Consider the following 23,173-nt stretch of genomic DNA (forward strand, 5'->3'; position numbering starts at 1 on the left):
CTATGGTTTTTCCAGTGGTCATGTATGGATATGAGAGTTGGACTGTGAAGAAAGCTGAGTGCCGAAGAATTGATGCTTTTGAACTGTGGTGTTGGAGAAGACTCTTGAGAGTCCCTTGGACTGCAAGGAGGTCCAACCAGTCGATTCTAAAGGAGATCAGTCCTGGGTGTTCATTGGAAGGACTGATGCTAAAGCTGGAAACTCCAATACTTTGGCCACCTCATGCGAAGAGTTGACTCATTGGAAAAGACTCTGATGCTGGGAGGGATTGGGGGCAGGAGGAAAAGGGGACGATAGAGGATGAGATGGCTGGATGGTATCACCGACTCGATGGACAGGAATTTGAGTGAACTCTGGGAGTTGGTGATGGACAGGGAGGTCTGACGTGCTGCAGACCCGACTGAGTGACTGAACTGAACTGAACTGAACTGTGTTTGTACAGGTGAGCAAAGGAATAATGTGGTCAACAAAGAACTAAGTATTCTTTTAGTGGATGGTAGGACAGAAATCCAGGAGATGATGTATAGTTCAGTTCAGTTCAGTCGCTCAGTTGTGTCCGACTCTCCACAATCCCATGAACTGAAGCATGCCAGGCCTCCCAGATAGCATGACGTGGCCAAAGTATTGGAGTTTCAGCTTTAGCATCAGTCCTTCCAATGAACACCCAGGACTGATCTCCTTTAGGATGGACTGGTTGGATCTCCTTGCAGTCCAAGGATGTATAAGTTGCTGAATAAATAGCAGAAATTCAGCTTAAATTGAGAGACTATATTAGGATAACAGTTTATCTCAATAGAAAGTTGAAATGGTTATAAGGTAACTTCTAAATGATAGATTGATATACAATCACAATTTCAGTGATTATCTTCAGTATCTGACTTTATATAAATAACCAAACCTCTAAGGCTCAGCCCTTAGTGTATTAATCACAATGCATAATGATAGCATGCAATAGTAGATAGTTACTGCAGCTGTGAGATTGAAGACACTTGTTCCTTGGATGAAAAGTTATGACCAACTTGCTGCTGCTGCTGCTGCTAAGTCGCTTCAGTCGTGTCCGACTCTGTGAGACCCCATAGATGGCAGCCCACCAGGCTCCCCCGTCCCTGGGATTATCCAGGCAAGAATACTGGAGTGGGTTGCCATTTCCTTCTCCAATGACCAACTTAAGACAGCTAATTAAAAAGCAGAGACATTACATTTTTGCCAACAAAGGTCCATCTAGTCAAAGGTATGATTTTCCCAGTGGTCATGTATGGATGTGAGAACTGGACTCTAAAGAAAGCTGAGTGCCGAAGAATTGATGCTTTTGAACTGTGGTGTTGGAGAAGACTCTTGAGAGTCCCTTGGACAACAAGGAGATCCAACCAGTACATCCTAAAGGAAATCAGTCTTAAATATTCATTTGAAGGACTGATGCTGAAGCTGAAACTCCAATACTTTGGCCACCTGATGTGAAGATCTGACTCATTTGAAAAGACCTTGATGCTGGGAAAGACTGAAGGAGGGAGGTGAAGAGGACAACAGAGGATGAAATGGTTGGATGGCATCACCGACCTAATGCACATGAGTTTGAGTAAACTCCGGAAGTTAGGGATGGACAGGGAAGCCTGGCGTGCTGCATTTCATGGTGTCATAAAGAAGTGGACACGAAAAAAAAAAAAAAAGAAGTGGACACGACTGAGAGACTGAACTGAAACTGAACTGAATAGTAGCATGGTGAACACAGACAGCTCTCTGTTCCCTAAACATTCTCTCCTTTCATTTTAGGAACAGAATCCATACACTGGGTGTAAAGTGTGCCCAGCTATAAATCCACATATATCAGCTCTTCTCACAGAACCAATGTGAATTCAATAGTTGAAAGCATAAATTGTGTGGTAATTCCGAGAAAATGCTTTAAAAAGGGCTTACTTAATTGGAAGACATGCTTTCTTTTCTTTCAGCCCTTTCCTCCTTCTGCCTGGCTTAAATGTATGTCTGATGGTTGGTAATCCAGAGGTCTTAGAAGATTAGACTGGAAGTTCTTTAAGAATGAAAAATCAATATATATTAAAAAAAAGCTCAATCATAAAATGGGCAGAATATGTAAATTGACATTTCTCCAAAGATATACAGATGGTCAAAAAGCACATGAAAAGATGTTCAACCTCACTAATTATTAGAGAAATGCAAATCAAAACAACAATGAAGTATCAACTCACATGGGTCAGAATAGCCATCATCAATAATTCTACAAACAATGCTGGAGAGGGTGTGGAGAGAAGGGAATCTTCCTACACTGTTGGTGGGAATACATGTTGGTACAAACGTTATGGAGAACAGTATGCAGATTCCTCAAAAATTAAATATAGAATTACCATAGGATCCAGAAATGCCACTCCTGGGTATTAATTTGGAGAAAACCATAATTCAAAAAGATAGATGTACCCCAACGTTTACTCAGCACTATTTGTTCACTGCAGCACTATTTACAATAGCCAAATCATGGAAGCAACCTAAATATCTAACAACACAGGAGAGGATAAAGAAGATGTGGTATGTGTGTGTGTATGTATATATATATTTAAATATGTGTGTGTGTCTGTGTGTGTGTGTCTATACAATAAAATATTACTCAGCCATAAAAGAAACAAAATAATGTCATTTGCAGCAATATGGATGAACCTAGAGACTGTCATACTGAATGAAGTAAAACAGAGAAAGATGAATATCATATGATATCACTCATATGTGGAATCTAAAAAATAGTACAAATGAACTTACTTACAAGATGGAAACAGAGTCACAGATGTAGAAAACAAACTTATGGTTTCCAGGGGAGAAAGGGGGAAGATAAATTGGGAGATTGGGATTGACATATATACACTACTGTATGTAAAATAGATCACTAATAAGAACCTATTGTATAGCATAAGGAAATTTACTCAGTAGTCTGTAATGGCCAATATGGGAAAACAATCTAACAAAGAGTGGATATATGTATATGTATAATTGACTTGCTTTGCTATATACCTGAAACTAACACAATATTGTAATCAACTATATTCCAATAAAAATTAAAAGAAGAGGGAAAGCAATACAAGCAGGACGGCTTAGTGTAATGACAAGGATCTTGGCACCTGATGACAAAGAGGTAACAAATCAGTCTCAGGCTTTTTTTGTATAAGACAAAAACAAGTTCACTTATTTAAGCAATGAAACTCATTTAGGCCTTTGAACTTTTCATTTCTATGCAGCAAAAGCTAATTCTAATGGATCCTTAAGCCTGTGCATAGGAGTATTGTCTAAATTATGCCAAGTATATACAGTTTTCTTTATAGGGCAAATCAACCTCTGTGTCATATTTGAAGTCTGAACTTAAATATCATCTCTTCAATGAGGCCTTCTTTGGTGTCTCAGTGTGAAATAATTTCTCCTGTTTCCCTTTCCCTTCATAGCACTTATCAAATAGCTCAGAAGTGTATATGTATTGGTTTACTCTTCTAGTCTTTCTCTTCACTATCGCTATGAATCAGGAGAAAAGTAAATAAACTTGTGTAACTGACACAAAGTAGTGATTAATAAACATATGTTGACTAAACAAATGAATAAGCCATTAAAATAAAGCTATTAGATTTCTCTTAAAATTCTGCATAAATTAAATATTTTCTATAAAGATGACATTTTAAAAAGTTGAAAAGCTTTCTACTTATTTTCAATTGATTCATTAGCAATGAAGCTTAATGTGTTTTTTTAAGTCTCCCATGAAGTGGTGAAAGCTTCTTGAAGACACTTAGACTATCATTATTCTCTATGGAAAGAGCCTTATTTAAATATTTTCTTAAGTAAATGATATTTTAGTAATATTATCATCTTCATTTCAGTTAGGTAAAATCCACTGCCATCTTTTCTTCAATGTGAAATTTTCAACATTATAGACAAACTCTAACTAGCTTTACACTATTGAACCTTTATACTTTTCATTAACTCCATCACTTCGAAATTCCTTTCTTTTTCCAGTCTTCTGGACTTAGGGTTAACCCTTTAAGAGCATCATTAAATTCTTCTAACACCTTTTTTTCCTTTATAGCTTTTATTTTTCTTTGCATCTGTCATTGGTCTTTCTCTTTCATATGCACTACCCACCTAAAAATTTCATAGTTAATAAAACAAGTGCAACCTCTACATACATACTTTATAAACTTATACTGTCAGATCTTAAACTTTTCTAGTTTCAGGCATACTTTTGTAATGGACTCTTTAAGAATCACTTTTATTTCTTACACCTTCATCATCTTAATAGTCATTTATCAGTTATAATTTATTCTTTCCAATTCTCAATTGTTTAGTGCTTTTGTCTACCTCATTTTGGTCGAGTACAACCATACTACCATCCTCATAAGTTTTAAAAAGGGGGGTATTTTGACCTTTCCTTACTTTGTTTCATACACTCAGTTAAGTTCCTCTCCAGAACTTCTTGTGTTAGTAACATCAACCTCTTCCCAGTACAATCTCAATTATTCTAATTCAGATCCTCATTATAAATACAAAATCAATAGTGAGACAAATGATTCTGTAAAAGTACCCAATATCAGATAATTCCTGAGCTCTTTATCCTTGGAAAATTTGCTTCTTAGAAAATTTAACGCAGAAAGTGAAGAGAAACTAAAAAGCCTCTTGATGAAAGTGAAAGAGGAGAGTGAAAAAGTTGGCTTCAAGCTCAACATTCAGAAAACGAAGATCATGGCATCTGGTCCCATCACTTCATGGGAAATAGATGGGGAAACAGTGGAAACAGTGTCAGACTTTATTTTTGGGAGCTCCAAAATCACTGCAGATGGTGATTGCAGCCATGAAATTAAAAGATGCTTACTCCTTGGAAGAAAAGTTATGATCAACTTAGATAGCATATTAAAAAGCAGAGACATTACTTTGCCAACAAAGGTCTGTCTAGTCAAGCTATGATTTTTTCAGTAGTCATGTATGGATGTGAGAGTTGGACTGTGAAGAAAGCTGAATGCTGAAGAATTGATGCTTTTGAAGTGTGGTGTTGGAGAAGACTTTTGAAAGTCCCATGGACTGCAAGGAGATCCAACCAGTCCATTCTAAAGGAGATCAGTCCTAGGTGCTCTTTGGAAGGAATGATGCTAAAGCTGAAACTCCAATACTTTGGCCACCTCATGTGAAGAGTTGACTCATTGGAAAAGACTCTGATGCTGGGAGGGATTGGGGACAGAAGAAGGGGACGAAAGAGGATGAGATGGCTGGATGGTATCACCGACTCGATGGACATGGGTTTGGGTGAACTCTGGGAGCTGGTGATGGACAGGGAGGCCTGGCGTGTTGCAGTTCATGAGGTCGCAAAGAGTCGGACACGACTAAGGGACTGAACTGAACTGAACTGAAAAATCAACTTATACATGATATTATATTTCCATTTGGCAGATGCTTTGCATCAGTTTGGGCTTCCCTGATAGCTCAGTTGGTAAAGAATTCACCTGAATTTTCCTGGGTCAGGAAGATCCACTGGAGAAGGGATAGGCTTCTCACACCAGTATTCTTAGGCTTTCCTCGTGGCTCGACTGGTAAAGAATCTGCCTGCAATACAGGAGACCTGGGTTCTGTCCCTGGGTTGGGAAGATACCCTGAGCAAGGGAAAGGGTACCCACTCCAGTACTCCAGCCTAGAGAATTCCATGGGCTGTATAGTCCATGAGGTCACAGACTCAGACGTGACTTTCACTTTCACATTCGCATTAGTTTTACTTGTACACAGATTTTTAAAGTTATAAGACTCCCTCATTTTATCATAATTAAACAAGGTAGGCAGGATGAATATTTTCATCCTTATTTAAATATTTAGAAAATCTGGATTGGCATGATTAAATGCATCTCTCCAAGTGATACATGAGAAGTGCATGAAATAGAACTTAGGTTTTTTCTTTCCTATACTACTATCTGATAAGGTAGCAATGCATTAGCTAGCATTTTCAAATATTATCACATATTTATAGTATTTGATGAGGGGCAGAGTGTTACACCTAAAACTGTGATAATCGACCGTATAATTGAGCTGTCAAAGTTTTCCTTAAAGCAACAGAGAGTAATTTAGCTAAGAAAGAATGAATGCTTCTGATCTGACATTCAGCTTTACCTCATTTAAGAAGTGTCTCTAGAAAGATCAGTAATGAAATTACAATAATTCACACAAAGTGCCTATACCCAAACATGCTTAATTTACTCAACAAACATAAGTGGCTCAAATGCCCAACTAAGTATTGCATTTTCTATTAATCTGTGAAAGTTAATTTAAGAAATTAATAAGCTCTATTTGAACTTCTTTGGAAATAATTGTAAATTTGGGGTGAAATCAAAAGTTTTATTTATATTTATGAAAATGTATCTATTATTTAGATTTTTAAAAATAAATATAAATAATATAATAATCACACTGATACTGTCCATATGCCTGATATTTGTAAACCAATTTGCTTACAAAAATAAATTTAGAATATTTGGGTAAAAATTGTTTACATAGGTTCAAGTTAATTTAGAAAATCTTCTGTTTTCAATTAATCTGCAATAATACACTGCTAAAACAAAATGAAGCATTCTTTTTTTTTTTCAGCTTTATTAAGATACAATTGACAAAATGGCAATACCTTTACTACCTGATGATTTGATATACGTATATGTTGTGAAAGGATTCTAACACAAGTTAATTAACATCTATTACATCACATAGTTACCCTTTGGGGGGAGTGAGAACTCTTAAGACCTGTTTTTTTAGTACATTTCAATTATATAAAGTAGTGATATCACTTACAGTTACTATGCTCTACATTAGATCGTCTATTCATAACTGTAAGTTTATTTCATTTCACCAACTTTTCCGTATTTCCTTCTTTCCTGGAAACCACCATTCTACTGTTTTGATGAGTTTAACTTTTTTTTTAAGACTCCGTATATATAAGTGATACCATGTCATATCTCTGTTTCTCTGTCTTATTTCATTTAGTATAATGACCTCCCAATTCATGCATGTTGTTGCAAATGTCCAAATTTCATTCTTTTTTAAAGGTGAATAATATTCCATTATATATACACATACCACTTATTTATGCATTCATGAACACTTAGGTAGTTTTCTTACCTTGGCTATCATGACCAATGCTGCAAGCAACATGGGAATAAACTATATCATCAAGATAGTGATTTGGCTACTCAGAAGCAGGACTGCTGGATCATATGGTAATTCTATTTTTCATTTCCTAAGGAACCTCCATACTGTTACTCTTAATGACTGTACCAGTTTACATTCCTGCTAGCAGTGTACAAGGGTTCTCAAGGGACATTATTTTACCTCTTTGAAATTCTATTAAACTGTAAGAAGAAAAAAATATAAAAACTCGAACTTACAAAGCGTTTCCCCTTTTTTTATCTTTTATATTTTTTCCTAAGAATGAAACTAGAACACTTTCTAACACCATACACAAAAATAAACTCAAAATGGATTAAAGATCTAAATGTAAGACCAGAAACTATAAAACTTCTACAGGAGAACATAGGCAAAACACTCTCCGACATAACTCACAGCAGGATCCTCTATGACCCACCTCCCAGAATACTGGAAATAAAAGCAAAAATAAACAAATGGGACCTAATTAAACTTAAAAACTTCTGCACAACAAAGGAAACTATAAGCAAGGTGAAAAGACAGCCTTCTGAAAGGGAGAAAATAATAGCAGATGAAGCAACTGACAAACAACTAACCTCAAAAATATACAAGCAACTCCTGCAGCTCAATTCCAGAAAAATAAACGACCCAATCAAAAAATGGGCCAAAGAACTAAATAGATATTTCTCCAAAGAAGACATACAGATGGCTAACAAACACATGAAAAGATGCTCAACATCACTCATTATCAGAGCAATGCAAATCAAAACCACAATGAGGTACCATTTCATGCCAGTCAGAATGGCTGTGATCCAAAAGTCTACAAGCAATAAATGCTGGAGAGGGTCTGGAGAAAAGGGAACCCTCTTACACTGTTTTGGGAATGCAAACTAGTACAGTCACCATGGAGAACAGTGTGGAGATTCCTTAAAACACTGGAAATAGAACTGCCTTATGACCCAGCAATCCCACTGCTGGGCATATACACTGAGGAAACCAGAATCGAAAGAGACACGTGTACCCCAATGTTCATCGCAGCACTGCTTATAATAGCCAAGACATGGAAACAACCTAGATGTCCATCAGCAGGTGAATGGATAAGAAAGCTGTGGTACATATACACAATGGAGTATTACTCAGCCATTAAAAAGAATTCATTTGAATCAGTTCTAATGAAGTGGATGAAACTGGAGCCAATTATACAGAGTGAAGTAAGCCAGAAAGAAAAACACCAATACAGTATACTAACACATATATATGGAATTTAGAAAGATGGTAACAATAACTCTGTATGTGAGATAGCAAAAGAGACACAGATGTATAGAACAGGCTTTTAGACTCTGTGGGAGAGGGGAAGGGTGGGATGATTTGGGAGAATGGCATTGAAATATGTATAATATCATATATGAAATGAATCACCAGTCCAGGTTTGATGCATGATACTGGATGCTTGGGGCTGGTGCACTGGGACGACCCAGAGGGATGGTACAGGGAGGGAGGAGGGCGGGTGGTTCAGAATGGGGAACACGTGTATACCTGTGGTGGATTCATGTTGATGTATGGCAAAACCAATACAATATTGTAAAGTAATTAACCTCCAATTAAAATAAATAAATTTATATTTTAAAAAAAGAAACCTTAGCTATATCTCAAACCAGACCTGTCATTTTACCGATGAGGAGCTGATGCCTAAAGACATTGTGTGCAGAGCAAAGAATAAAAGAAAGCTTCCTGAAAAAAAAAAAAAGTGTTTCCCCTTCTGATACTTTCAGATTGTTCATATATCCTGGTAATAAAGCAACTGATAATGTCATTCAAGGTAGAAATACCAATGTTATTCCAAGTACAACCATATTATTTACTTTATGAATAATTTTCTGCCAACAATCTGAAACATGATCTCAGATAAATCACACAGGTTGGCTGAGACTCTGAGAGAAGTGTTTCTATTGCTGCTGCTGCTGCTTAATCCCTCCAGTCATGTCCAACTCTGTGCGACCCTATGGACTGTAGACCACCAGGCTCCAATGTCCATGGAATTCTCCAGTCAAGAATACTGGTGTGGGTTGCCATGCCCTCCTCCAAGGGATCTTCCCAACCCAGGAATCGAACCTGGGTCTCCAGCTTAAAGGTAGATTCTTTACCACTGAGCCACCAGGGAAGCCCATGTTTATACTATAGATGAAATATTCATATCTTTGAAGAGAGATTATTCTACATAAGAGCTACATCATCATATCAATTAAAATAAAACTTGCTTAAATAGACATATGTTTCCTGGAAAAGAGACCACTGTAGGCAACAACCTGGTCATACGGATTCTTAAGTTTATAACAGAAAGTTTGTCCTTAATTCTAGTTTTTATTTCAATGGAAATGGCACCAAGACAAAGTCGGTAATTATGTTTCTTATGATATATTGTAAAATATTCAAAAATCTGAATTTATTTAGTTATGCTCTTTTCTTCAGTGCTAGGAAATAACTTGCCCTTGCTGTGAGGCAGAACTCAAATACCACAGACAGTTCCATGGTAAATCACACTGTGCTGTGTTGTGCTTAGTCACTCAATCATGACCTACTCTTTGTGATCCCATGGACTATAGTTGGCAAGGCTCCTCTGTCCATGGGGATTCTCCAAGCAAAATACTGAAGTGGGTAGCCTATTCATTCTCTAGGGGGTCTTCCTGACCCAGGAATAAAACCAGGTTCTACCTGAATTGCAGGTGTATTCTTTACCAGCTGAGCTACCAGGGAAGCCTGGAAAATTGCACTGCTGCTGCTGCTAAGTCACTTCAGTCGTGTCCGACTCTGTGCGACCCCATAGACAGCAGCCCACCAGGCTCTCCCACCCCTGGGATTCTCCAGGCAAGAACACTGGAGTGGGTTGCCATTTCCTTCTCCGATGCATGAATGTAAAAAGTGAAAGTGAAGTCACTCAGTCGTGTCCGACCATCAGCGACCCCATGGATTGCAGTCTTCTAGGCTCCTCCGTCCATGGAATTTTCCAGGCAAGAGTACTGGAGTGGGGTGCCATTGCCTTCTCTGGAAAACTGCACTAGTAAACATGAATTTGGAAAGGGAATGTTAAAATACTAATTTTTAATAAAAGCTCATCAAAATGATTTTTAAATGATAAACATGAATTTCTACATCTGAACTAAAATCAAGTAATGGATTTGTTTTATTCTATCTTTTCTCCTTATTCTACTAATATTTAATTGTTAATGAAGCCACCTCAATCTTGGATAATATGTTCTGCTCTCCTTGTCATGATGAAAGATATTCAATGTTTATCTATGAGGGATAATGACAAGAGAGAATGTACTAAATTGCAAGACATGGAGGAGGCAATAGTGAGGTTAAAACTGCATACAGAATAGAAGGGGGGCCATTTTCCCAGAGTTGAATAATTTTGAAGATGGTTATGTCACAAAAAAGATGTTCAGGAAAATTCAATTTCTGAATTCTGAGAAACAGAGAAATTCATTTATTGACCATGTCTATTTAGACTATGGATATCCATCCAATTCCTTAGCCCATCAAAGCTAGTATTATAAATTTCTTAGGCCATAAATTTATTTTAATTATTGTGTAATTTGTTCAAACTATTAAAATTCTCTTTTTTTAAGTTACAGGAAAATTCAGTACATGTAAAATATCAGGGAATATGTTAAGGATTCCATTGTTTAATAATGGGTTGAGGGTTTAAATAATACTAATATTATCACAGAATTAAACTGTATCTATATTCTAGATAGGATAAATCATAGGTCCAATGAAAGAAAAAAGGTATGACTGATTTGGGGAAAATGTCAACAAAATCTGGCTTACAGAAAAAGAGTCAAAAAATAGCAAATAACATTTTGGCCAGAAAAGTCAGTCTAACTGAACTAATCATTAGGATTTTACTTTATGTATACACATAATAAAATAGCTAGTACAGAGAATTATTAAAAGATGAAAATGCTTAGAAAACCACAAACCAAAATATGACAAAGATTATGTTAGTCATGAAGCAATTCATCAACATTTTCAGTAATTTATCAAAAAAATGTTGAGCATGTCACCTAAAAGCTGTGATATACTGCATGCTCTGTCCTAAGATGAGACATACAGTTTTAAACAGGTAAATTTTTGTTCTCATTCTGTGTTCATATTACTTTGTAGGTGTGTATTTCTATATCATGGTAAATAGGCTCTTTGCATATACCTTATAGAAGAAAATATTCAAAGTTTCTAATTTTCAAAACCTTTATAAGACAAAACTAATGGCAACCCACTCCAGTATTCTTGCCTAGAGAATCCCAGGGAGGGGGGAGCCTGGGGGGCTGCCGTCTATGGGGTCACACAGTCGAACACGACTGAAGCAACTTAGCAGCAGCAGCAGCAGCAGCAAGACAACTTAAAAAAAAATATGTATTTACTTATTTAGCTGCATTGGGTCTTAGTAGCAGGACATGGAATCTTCATTGTGTCATGCAAGATCTTTTGCTGTGCACACAGACTCTAGTTGTGCTACATGGGCTTAGTTGCTCCGGAGCTTGTGGGAACTTAGTTCCTTGATCAGGAGCACCTGTGTGCCCTGCACTGCAAGGCAGATTCTTAACCACTTGATCACCAAGGAAATCCCAAGAGAGTTCTAAATGCACTGCTTCCATCATCAATGAACATCACAGCATCCAGTCCTATGGAAACATGGACAGACTTTATTTTATTGGGTTCCAAAATCACCACAGATGGTGACTGCAGCCATGAAATTAAAAGCCATTTGATGCTGAGCTTTAGCTTCAGTATCAGTCCTTCCAATGAATATTCAGGATTGGTTTCCTTTACAATTGACTGGTTTGATCTCTTTGCAGTCCAAGAGACTCACAAGAATCTTCTCTAGCACTACAGTTCAAAAACATCAATTATTCGGTGCTCAGCCTTCTTTACTATCCAACTCACATCCATACACGACTACTGGAAAAACCATAGTTTTGACTATATGGATCTTTGTCAGCAAAGTAATGTCTCTGCTTTTTAATATACTGTCTATGTTGGTCATAGCTTTTCTTCCAAGGAGCAAGCGTCTTTTAATTTCATGGCTGCAATTACCATGTGCAGTGATTTTGGAGCCCAAGAAAATAAAGTCTGTCCGTATTTCCATAGTTTCCCCATCTATTTGCCGTGAAGTCATGGGACCGGACTTTTAACATACTTAATTCTTAAACAATACATTGATATATGAATTATTATTTGCATTTTTTGCCCCTGTTGAGTAACATGGTATACTTCTTATTACTTAGAATCTATATCTGTCCCACAATGTTTGGGGGCAAGAACTGCCTTCTCCTAATCTCTTTTGAAGCAATAGATAACAATGTATCACTGTGATCTGACTTCTTCCAGTTCATTTAACTTTTGTGAAGTATGACAGGCATCAAAATCTCTTGTAATTGACTCCATACTGACTGGCAAGAAAACTCCTGCATCTGACAAGATTTTCAAGGAAAACAAATTCCCTATTTCATATTATAGAAGTTCCATTCTTACTGAGATATCATATGAATGAAACCATATATATTTTACTAATTAACTGAGATAAAAGCAATTTTCTCACACACACAAGAAAGGTTAATCGAACAGTTTTTTGAGCAGTCAATTTTACTCTACTTTTTGAGACACAAATTTTACTTAAATCATTGCAAAGCTGCTGAATTCTATTTTAAATGTTGGTGAAATAAGTTAAATTTGGCTTTGAATCAAGTTACAGACAATTCCAAGGTGAATAAACTTAATTCAACAATTTCATCCACATAAAATTAGACATTTCTATCTTACAATTTGAATAAAAAGATATATAAAATATAAAAGATTTAAATCAACTGTTCATATAGTAGATGTTTTAGAAGGAGAAATCTATAAAAATCTGACATTTGTATCCCAGTTTAATAGCAATGCATGGCACCCAAAGGAAAATGAAAACTGAAATTAATGAAGTTTGGTTTCAAGTATTCTATACTTGATTTCTCATGATATATAAAACTGGTGCATATTTTAGAAGGATGTTTCTGTGATGACAACCCAGTTTTACATGCTTTAAATGGTAAGTAAATTAATCATTTTCATATTCTAATTGGGTCAGACTATGACTTAAAGGGACACATTTTTTACATAAAACTCTTGGGATTCAAAAATTGGAGCATATTTTTCACACAAGAGAGAATGAATATCTATATTTTCCCTATGGTCGAAATAAAGGAAAGTAGTGAACCACAATTTATTTTCAGTTATAAGAAACTGGGATATGGACCACTTATTTTCCAAATGATTCTCTGTAACTCAATTTAGCACATGCTTATATTTAAATTGGAACATTATCATCTTAAAATTAAGGAATAAAACTAAGATGCATCATTAAATCTTAGAGTTATTACATAATAATATGATAAGTAGGAGATATTTAGTGAAAATACATGACAGAAAAATCCAAGTTTCTTTCAGATAGCAAAACTATGCTCTATCTTGTGGCACTAGCTCCCCGAAACTTGGCAGTGTCTGTAAGAGAATGTTTACCTGCCCTATAGGATACATTCCCAAATTTTAAAAATGTCCAAAAATAAAAACCTATAAAATACATTCAGGCTTACAGTCTACATAAGGGCTCGGTGCTTCTTTTACTTTAGAACAACATCTCACTTGTATCATGTTAAATACAGAGCTTTCTACATATTTGTTATACCTCAGAACCCACAAATGAATTTGTCTCAAAGTTCTAAATAAGGATAATAGTATATTTCTCCTAGAAGTAATAGTCATTTGCTACTCCAGGGGATTGAAGGAAGTGTACAAATGGCATTAACAAAGAGCATTTCTTGTCACTCCTACTAGGTGCTTACAGCATGGCTGAAGTGACCATGGGTCTAAGGAAAGATTAAAAATTTATTCTCTTTTATTAAGAGAATAAATAAAACCATAGTTCTGATAGGTATTAATTATGGATGATGGTACTTGGTTCCTTCTTTTCCATCATTATTCTATCTAGGAATGGATCAAAGATGTTATCCTAGAAGTTCCTTTAAAATATAAATAAAATTATTTAAAAGTGAAGAGAAAAAGAAAAATAAGTAGGAAATGGAGGAGAAATAAGAAAGATGGGGGAAAGCATTTATTCAAATATAATTTTAATAAGGGAATGAACATAGGTGTTTAATGTTTCAGCATAAAAGACAGAAATAATGTCTGAGTATGACAAAAATGACCCTTTGCTAATTATTTTTAGGCAGAGGTAAGAAAGAAACATAGTTATAATTTCATTTGCTTCTATAATCATGCTCAAGAGTAGTTTGTTAAAATTGCACAGTACAGAGATGAAGGGAATTGCATGTTCTAATAACTGCTCCAAAAGTTTAAAAACAGCTTAAATTTGATCAGGAGAACACTGAAAAGAATTGAAATAAATGATATCATAAAGAGTTTTGGAAGATACAAGGAGGCTTTACATTAAGCTTTCTAACTTTTCAAGAAAGTTTCTTGAAAGCATACAGTTTTCAAAACCTGACTCCCTTTGCTAATGTTTCACACTTTCATTGTTACTGTGTATTATATTAATGATGACCATACCTTTCATTCCATTTTACAATCATATAATATGCCAAATAATAAGCTAAATACTGTTGCACCTTATTATTCAATAAAATTCACATGTGATTACTGTATTTTTCTTCAATAAGTGCTTCTGAAAAACTATTTTAATCTGAGAGCATTCCTGCAATTTAAAATTTATGAAAAATAGGCAATTACATAATGTGATTGTTCAATAAGTGTGTTCTATGGACAGGAGAACTGTAGGCAGATATCCCTTAGAAGAAATGGAGTAGCCATCATAGTCAACAAGAGTCTGAAATGCAGTACTTCGATGCAATCTCAAAAATGACAGAATGATCTCTATTCGTTTTCAATGCAAATCATTCAATATTATGATAATCCAAGTCTATGCTCCGACCAGTAACGCTGAAGAAGCTGAAGCTGAACGGTTCTATGAAGACCTTCCTTCTATGAAGAACATGTCCTTTTCATTACAGGGTACTGGAATGCAAAAGTAGGAAGTCAAGAAACACCTGGAGTAACAGGCAAATTTGGCCTTGGAATACAGAATGAAGCAGGGCAAAGGATAACAGAGTTCTGCCAAGAAAATGCACTGGTCATAGCAAACACCCTCTTCCAACAACAGAAGAGAAGACTTCTACACATGGGCATCACCAGATGGTCGACACCAAAATCACATTGATTATTTTCTTTGCAGCCAAACATGGAGAAGCTCTATCTGGAGCTGACTGTGGCTCAGATCATGAACTCCTTTTTGCCAAATTCAGACTGAAACTGAAGAAAGTGCAGAAAACCACTAAACCATTCAGGTATGACCTAAATCAAATCTCTTATGATTATACAGAGGAAGTGAGAAATTGATTTAAGGAACTAGATCTGATAGATAGAGTGCCTGATGAACTACAGATGGAGATTTGTGACATTGTACACAAGACAGGGATCAAGACCATCCCCAAGAAAAAGAAATGCAAAAATGGAAAATGGCTGTCTGAGGAGGGCTTACAAATAGCTCTGAAAAGAAGGGAAGCGAAAAACAAAGGAGAAAGGAAAGATATACCCATTTGAATGCAGAGTTCCAAAGAATAGCAAGAAGAGATAAGAAAGCCTTTCTCAGTGATCAACGCAAAGAAATAGAGGAAAACAACAGAATGGGAAAGACTAGAGATCTCGTCAAGAAAATCAGAGATACCAAGGGAACATTTCATGCAAAGATGGGTTCAATAAAGACAAAAATGGTATGAACCTAACAGAAGCAGAAGATATTAAGAAGAGTGGCAAGAATACATAAAAGAACTGTACAAAAAAGATTTTCATAATGCAGATAAGCACGATGGTATGATCACTCACCTAAAGCCAGACATCCTGGAATGTGAAGTCAAATGGGCCTTAGTAAGCATCACTACCAACAAAGCTAGTGGAGGTGATGGAATTCCAGTTGAGCTATTTCAAATCCTGAAAGATGATGCTGTGAAAGTGCTGCACTCAATATGCCAGCAAAGTTGGAAACCTCAGCAGAGGCCACAGAACTGGAAAATGTCAGTTTTCATTACAATCCCAAAAAAAGGCAATGCCAAAGAATGCTCAAACTAGCACACAATTGCACTCATCTCACACTCTAGAAAAGTGATGCTTAAAATCTTCAAGATAGGCTTCAGTAATATGTGAACCATGAACTTCCAGATGTTCAAGCTGGTTTTAGAAAAGGCAGAGGAACAAGAGATCAAATTAACAACATCTGCTGGATCATCAAAAAAGCAAGAGAGTTCTAGAAAAAACATCTATGTCTGCTTTATTGACTATGCCAAAGCCTTTGTGTGGATCACAACAAACTGTGGAAAATTCTTCAAGAGATGGGAATACCAGACCACCTGACCAGCCTCTGGAGAAATCTGTATGCAGGTCAGGAAGCAACAGTTAGAACTGGACATGGAACAACAGACTGGCTCCAAACAGGAAAAGGAGTACATCAAGCCTATTTATTGTCATTCTGCTTATTTAACTTATATGCAGAGTACATCATGAGAAATGCTGGGCTGGAGAAAGCACAGGCTGGAATCAAGATTGCCGGGAGAAATATCAATAACCTCAGATATGCAGATGACACCACCATTATGGCAGAAAGTGAAGAAGCACTAAAGAGCCTCTTGAAGAAGCACTAAAGAAGGTGAAAGAGGAGAATGAAAAAGTTGACTTAAAGCTCAACATTCAGAAAACTAAGATCATGGCATCGGGTCCCATCACTTCAGGGCAAATAGATTGGGAGACAGTGGAAACAGTGTCTGACTTTATTTTTCTGGGCTCCAAAATCACTGCAGATGGTGACTGCAGCCATGAAATTAAAAGACACTCTTTGGAAGGAAAGTTATAATCAACCTAGACAGCATATTGAAAAGCAGAGACATTACTTTGTCAACAATGGTCTGTCTAGTAAAGGCTACGGTTCTTCCAGTGGTTATGTATGCCTGTGAGAGCTGGACTATAAAGAAAGCTGAGCACCGAAGAATTGATGCTTTTGAACTGTGGTATCAGAGAAGACTGTTGAGAGTCCCTTGGACTGCAAAGAGATCTAACCAATCCATCCTAAAGGGAATCAGTCCTGAATATTCACTGGAAGGACTGATGCTGAAGCAGAAACTCCAATACTTAGCCACCTGATGTGAAGAGCTAACTCTTTTGAAAAGACCCTGATGCTGGGAAAGATTGAAGGCAGGAGGAGAAGGAGATGACAGAGGGTGAGATGGCTGGATGGCATCACAGACCCAGTGGACATGGGTCTAGGTGAACTCCGGGAGCTGGTGATGGACAGGGAGGCCTGGCGTGCTGCGGTTCATGGAGTTGCAAAGAGTCAGATACGACTGAATGACTGAACTGAACTGAACTGACAGGAAGAAGATACTGACAAAGTCAGTACCATGCATGAAATTAATCATAGTGAAACAAATGTCAGCAACATGCAGAGACTTATCATAATGTCATAAAGTTTTGAGTTGTAACAAGATGTGATAACACTGTATTTCACTGTATAGACCAAAGAATGTAATCTCAAAGCTTGAGGAATTTTCTTAAAAATTCTATTTTCCAGTGGGAAGAAATATGATCATGAAAAGTTATTTCTTTTCAAAAGAATCAAGTTGTCTTGCACACTTCACATGAATAAATGCATTCTGACACTGGTCTAACTTCGTCACTGACAATTCTACAGTTCAAAAAACAATCATTTTTGTCCTCTCTGAACTGCTGACTCTGCCCTGAGTTTGGTGCCTAGAATGTCTTTTCAGTGAGTGTTTAATATGTTGAGAATCTGAAAAAGTATGGTAAAACAAAAAGCAGGTCAACAGGTTTATTTATTTTTTTTTTAAGAGAAGCGTTGCAAAAGATTCTTGCAAACATGAATTAAGTTGGCAGGTTCCTCTTACATTACTAATCATACAATAATTAAAATACTGCAGTAATATATTTAACACCTGCTTGGTTTCACTGAGGCTCCTCAGATTTCCACATTGAAGGACAGAAAATCAAGGGTGCTTCATCCAGTTATCTCTCTTGGATGTCTTTTTTCTCCTTATTCTTTTTGTCTTTGTAATGGTATGAGCTTCTCAGCCTCAAACCCATCCAATGCTAGAAGCAGATAGCAGTCACTTTCAGGGAAAAATTCTTTTCAAGTTTAGTCACTAAACACACTGAAGTGTGTGAGGTTTGGTTGCTGATTTCTGTTCAGTCAGGAAAGGAAGACTTCTCAGCAAGGAAAGACTCTGAAAATGACTTGAGCCTGAGACAACAATGAGAGAACATCTACATGCCTCTCTCTCTCTCTCTTTCTTGCCCTCGTCCTTTCGCCTTTCCCTCTCTTCCTGTTCTGCTTGTCCTTTCCCCTCCAGCACCAATATCTCTCCCTCAATCTTCCCTTTCTCTCCTCCTTTCATTCAATCTTTCTTTTTCTACTTTTAAGGAAAATAACATTCAGACAAAAATAGAAAGTTTGGTTATGACAGAAAAATTTTGTAGGCATAAATTTATGCAGGTGCTATTGTTCCCATTAACATATTTGTCATCAAAGAATCACAGTTTTACCAAGAATTTTTTTTTTTCTGCCTTGGTAATATTGGTACTTCTAATTGAAAGTGATATGATGTCAAAGAACCAGGCATTTGTGATTCTTTAATAAGTGTATCCCTGTTACTTTCTCTTCATTTATTTTTTTCTCATTTCTCTTCTCCCTGCTTATACAATTTGGATAGGATTTCAAATGGAATCACTTATAGAAGGTAGTATCCATGTATCTGGTAGCTTCCAAACAGATGGGATTTCCATTTTTCCAAAGTAACCCACTACTTCTGGTCAGATAACTACAAAGATCACTGTTTTGACTAATACATCTCAAAGAAGAAAGATGGGATCAATCCATGATGCCAGGGCTTGAATAATGCTTATCAAAAATAAAACAAATTGGTATCAATCATTTCTTAGACCTACAAGTCCTAAAGGGAGATGAGGTTTATAGAAGATAACTAGTAGCAAAAAAAATTTGACACAAGTGGATATGCATAAACTAGAAAGCACAAAACCATGAATTCCAGAGCTCAGACTTAGTGATTGTGATTGAAAAGGTGAAAAAGGAAATAATAAAATATTTTTAATACTAGGTGTTTTCCATTTGACAAAAGATGTTATACTGCAACATAGATAAGCTACTACTTTTTTTATAGATCACACACAACCTTGCATGTGAGGCCAAGGATTTCATTTGCTAGGACCAACTCACAGGGTCTGGAACAGAAAAACCTGTTGGCAACAACATAACCAAAGTCTCATGACAAAAGTTACAATTTTACATATCTACTGTAGCAGTCAATTCATGGTAGAGCAGGACTGGAATGGTAGAATGCCGCATTCACCTTACCTAGAGCAATGGCACCCCACTCCAGTACTCTTGCCTGGAATATCCCATGGACAGAGAAGCCTGGTAGGCTGCAGTCCATGGGGTCGCTAAGAGTCGGACACAACTGAGTGACTTCACTTTCACTTTTCACTTTCATCCACTGAAGAAGGAAATGGCAACCCACTCCAGTGTTCTTGCCTGGAGAATCTCAGGGATGGGGGAGCCTGGTGGGCTGCCATCTATGGGGTCACACAGAGTTGGACACAACTGAAGTGACTTAGCACCAGCAGCAGAGGCACTTTAAGAGGTCCCCACAGACTTGGGGACCACATAGTAAATATTCATAGCCTCCTGAACCATCAGGTTTCTGTCATAGCCACTGAACTCAGAGTTGCAAATTGAAATTAGGAATCAACATTTGTAAATAATAAATAAATGAGGCCTGAGTGAGATCAGGCCAACATGCTTCATTTGAATAACCCCATCCTCCCAAAAATCACTTAAGTAAACATTTTAAATTATTTTACTCTTTCATTTTATGAATAAGTGGAGAGGAGTGAGAGTTTGGGAGTGTTCAGTTCAGTCGCTCAGTTGTGTCCAACTCTTTGCGACCCCATGATTCGCAGCACACCAGGCCTCCCTGTCCATCACCAGCTCCCAGAGTTCACTCAGACTCACATCCATCGAGTCCGTGATGCCATCCAGCCATCTCATCCTTGGTCGTCCCCTTCTCCTCCTGCCCCTAATCCCTCCCAGCATCAAAGTCTTTTCCAATGAGTCAACTCTTTCCATGAGGTGGCCAAAGGACTGCAGTTTCAGCTTTAGCATCATTCCTTCCAAAGAAATCCCAGGGTTGATCTCCTTCAGAATAGACTGGTTGGATCTCCTCGCAATCTAAGGGACTCTCAAGAGTCTTGGGAGTGTTAGGATGCTCATTTCTGGCTGCCATGAATCACACACACATTCATGGTCCAGGTGCTTAAAGAATTTAAAAATTAATCAAGTTGCAGCTATACTGTCCACTGAACAAATATTTAGGTAACCCATCATTAATATTTCCTTCTGTAGCCCACCAGGCTCCTCTGTCCATGGGATTCTCCAGGCAAGAATTCTGGAATGGGTTGCCGTTTCCTTCTCCAGAGGATCTTCCCGACCCAGGGATCAAACCTGGGTCTCCTATATTTCAAGCAGATTCTTTACCATATGAACTATAGGGAAGATCCTTAATATTTCCTTCTAGTCTGAACATAATAAAAGACATCAAGAAGAGCTATGTGGAAAACTGAGGGTTGTGGTTAAAAGGGGGTGTGCTTGGTATTGCTTTTAAAGTGATACAGCTCTTTGTGCGTACATTTTTTCCTGAATTAAAATAAACAAGCTATTTTTAAGGGTTCTTTGATTTTAACAAATACAAAACTGCATTTCTTCATTTGCTCTGTAGTGCAATATCTCCTGACTGAAACATACCTGCAGATACCTGCCCACTGATTTGCAAAAGTGATTTATAATGTCAGGTTTCTGACTGTGTTCAAGGTTAGCAAGTGAAAGTCTAATTCCATGACACTAAAGTACCCTTAAAGCACTGATTTGCCTAGTTTTATCTGGATAGTAAGAAAAAAAAAATGTCTAAGAACGTCAAGATCCTTAAAGTCTAATTCTACAAAATACAAACAACAACATTATTATTAAAATCAATCATTAAGCTTCTACCAATCGCCAAAAGGCTTCCTTGGTGGCTCAGCTGGTAAAGAATCCACCTGCACTGCAGGAGACCTGGGTTTGATCCCTCGGTTGGGAAGATCCCCTAGAGAAGGGAACCACAACCAACTCCAGTATTCTGGCCTAGAGAATTCCATGGACTGAAAAGCTCATGGAGTCACAGTCAGACACAACTAAGCAACTTTCAGTCACCAGAAGGAATGTTATTTTTAGGAGGCAACGCTTTAAAAATTTTTTACTGATTCAAATCTATGTTTCCCAACTTGCAAAGTAACCTGTCTGCATAATGCATTTATTGAAAAATTTCAACCCCTTCCCTAACAGAATAATCATTCATAAGTCCCCATGTGACTGGAAGCAACAGTTCTGTAATGGAAATGTCACTGCAACCTTAAATATAGCGTTCACCACCGTGAAAACTGTAATAACAGATGCTCACAAATGCCTGGTGTGATGAATCAATGCAGAGAAAGAAGGAGAGAAAGTCTGTGTAGGTGTTTGTGGAGTCGGGAGGAAGAGTGCCTTACAAACACACAGGAGTAAACAGATGGCAGTGATGAAGGCACTCTGGGATAAATTTGACTTGTCATACCCTGGGACTTCTCTGCTACCTGCAATTACCTATACATCAATTGGACAAAATAATGACGATTCAAAGGCAAGTGGAGAAAAAATAAAGAATAAGAATGACTTTATTGGTATTATTCTGGTGATGTGAACAAAAGAAAGGAGGTAATAAAAAAGAGCAAATGAGACAGGGAAGTTGTTTTGCAAAAGGTCAGTCAATATACATTGACTGGGCTCTTTGACATATTTCATGGACTAAAATAGTTCATAATACATTAATTTTTCCCCTATTGTTGTAGTAAATACAATGTTCTGAGTAAGAGAAAACAGATTTAAAATACTCTTGGAGTTCCCTTTAATTATGATGAAATAAGTAATTTAGGCTAATTTTCCCTCTTAGAAAAAGTTTCAAAAACTGAACAAAATACTCAAGAATATCTCTTGACGTATGGGGATATTGTCCCTAGCAGTAATTTTGATCCCCTAACTGAAAGGTAAAGTTGTCCTTTTGATAGTCACATAGGCTTACAAAAAGAGAAATTGGAATCTAGAGCAACCCAAAAACAGGGGCTGAGGGATCCCAGGAAAATAGCATTATACTGGAAATTGAACTTGAAAGCCTCAATCTAGGTTAAGTCAGGGACATTCTCATACAGAATTCTGCTCAGCTTCAGAATACCTCAATTTCTGAAAATGGATTGAGATCTTAGATTACTAGGACCATAAAACCTGGGTCAAAAGCAAACAGTTCTCTGTAGGGGAAAATACTTTCATCCTTTAAATCAAATAATCAAGCTCAGTTGCTCAGTCGTGTCCGACTCTTTGTGACCCCATGGACTGTAGCCCGCCAGGCTCCTCTTTCCACGGGATTCTCTATGCAAGAATACTGGAGTGGGTTGCAATTTCCTTCTCCAGGGGATCCTCCCACGCAGGGATTAAAACTGTGTCTCCTGCATATCTGCATTGCAGTTGAATTCTTTACCATTGAGTCATCAAGGATAACCCAAAATATACATAATCAAAAATAATCAGGACTGCAAGCCAATATGAATAAAATCAAATAATTGCTCAGTTTTGCAAATAAAGGAAATGGAGAAGGAAATGGCGACCGACTCCTGTATTCTTGCCTAGGAAATCCCATGAACAAAGGAGCCTGCCAGACTACAGTCCATGGGTTGCAAAAGTGTTGGACATAACTTAGCGACTAAACAACAACAAAATATACAATACATAATCAAAAATAACCAGGACCACAAAACA

General features: G+C 37.1%; 1 protein-coding gene across 1 annotated transcript in view; it reads right to left on the reverse strand.

Annotated features, from left to right (window-relative positions):
- The window catches only part of LOC120861596 (ephrin type-A receptor 5), a 126,833-nt gene that overhangs the window by 45,232 nt on the left and 58,428 nt on the right, over window positions 1-23,173 (reverse strand). The window lies entirely within an intron of this gene.

This window comes from Oryx dammah, unplaced genomic scaffold (assembly GCF_014754425.2).
Source record: "Oryx dammah isolate SB20612 unplaced genomic scaffold, SCBI_Odam_1.1 HiC_scaffold_3, whole genome shotgun sequence".
Classification (NCBI taxonomy): Eukaryota; Metazoa; Chordata; class Mammalia; order Artiodactyla; family Bovidae; genus Oryx; species Oryx dammah.